The sequence below is a fragment of the Physeter macrocephalus genome, chromosome 5 (assembly GCF_002837175.3).
Source record: "Physeter macrocephalus isolate SW-GA chromosome 5, ASM283717v5, whole genome shotgun sequence".
Lineage (NCBI taxonomy): Eukaryota > Metazoa > Chordata > Mammalia > Artiodactyla > Physeteridae > Physeter > Physeter macrocephalus.
Window position 1 is genome coordinate 34,989,973 of NC_041218.1, and position 1,533 is coordinate 34,991,505.

Here is a 1,533-nt window from a genome sequence, read left to right on the forward strand (position 1 = left end):
ATAATGATCAAGGGATCAATCCAAGAAGAAGATATAACAATTGTAAATATTTATGCACCTAACATGGGAGCACCTCAATACATAAGGCAACTGCCAACAGCTATAAAAGAGGAAATTGACAGTAACACAATAATAGTGGGGGACTTTAACACCTCACACCAATGGAGAGATCATCCAAACAGAAAATTAATAAGGAAACAGAAACTTTAAATGACATACGAGACCAGATAGATTTAATTGATATTTATAGGACATTCTATCCAAAAACAGCAGATTACACTTTCTTCTCAAGTGCACATGGAACATTCTCCAGGATAGATCACATCTTGGGTCACAAATCAAGCCTCAGTAAATTTAAGAAAATTGAAATCACATCAAGCATCTTTTCTGACCACAACACTATGAGATTAGAAATCAGTTATGGGGAAGAAAACGTAAAAAACACAAATAAATGGAAGCTAAACAATACATTACTAAATAGCCAAGAGATCACTGATGAAATCGAAGAGGAAATAAAAAAATACTGAGAGACAAATTACAATGAAAACACGATGATCCAAAACCTATGGGATGCAGCAAAAGCAGTTCTAAAAGGGAAGTTTATAGCAATACAAGCCTACCTCAAGAAACAAGAAAAATCTTAAATAAACAATCTAAACTTACACTTAAAGGAACTAGAGAAAGAAGAACAAACAAAACCAAAGTTAGTAGAAGGAAAGAAATCATAAAGATCAGAGCAGAAGTAAATGAAATAGAAACAAAGAAAAAAATAGCAAAGATCAATAAAACTAAAAGCTGGTTCTTTGAGAAGATAAACAAAATTGATAAACCATTAGCCAGACTCATCAAGAAAAACAGGGAGAGGACTCAAATCAATAAAAGTAGAAATGAAAAGGAGAAGTTACAACAGACACCGCAGAAATAAAAGCATCCTAAGAGACTATTTACAAGCAACTCTATTCCAATAAAATGGACAACCTGGAAGAAATGGACAAATTCTTAAAAAGGTATAACCTTCCAAGCCTGAACCAGGAAGAAATAGAAAATATGAACAGACCAATCACAAGTAATGAAATTGTAACTGTGATTAAAATCTTCCAACAAACAAAAGTCCAGGACCAGATGGCTTCACAGGTGAATTCTATCAAACATTTAGAGAAGAGCTAACTCCCATATTTCTCAAACTCTTCCAAAAAATTGCAGAGGAAGGAACACTCCCAAACTCATTCTATGAGGCCACCATAACCCTGATACCAAAACCAGACAAAGATACTACCAAAATTACCAAACAATATCACTGATGAATATAGATGCAAAACTCAACAAAATAGTAGTAAACAGAATACAACAACACATTAAAAGGATCATATACCATGATCAAGTGGGATTTATCCCAGGTATGCAAGTATTCTTCAATATATGCAAATCAATCAGTGTGATACACCGTATTAACAAATTGAAGAATAAAAACCATATGATCAACTCAATAGATGCAGAAAAAGCTTTTGACAAAATTCAACACCCATTTATGAT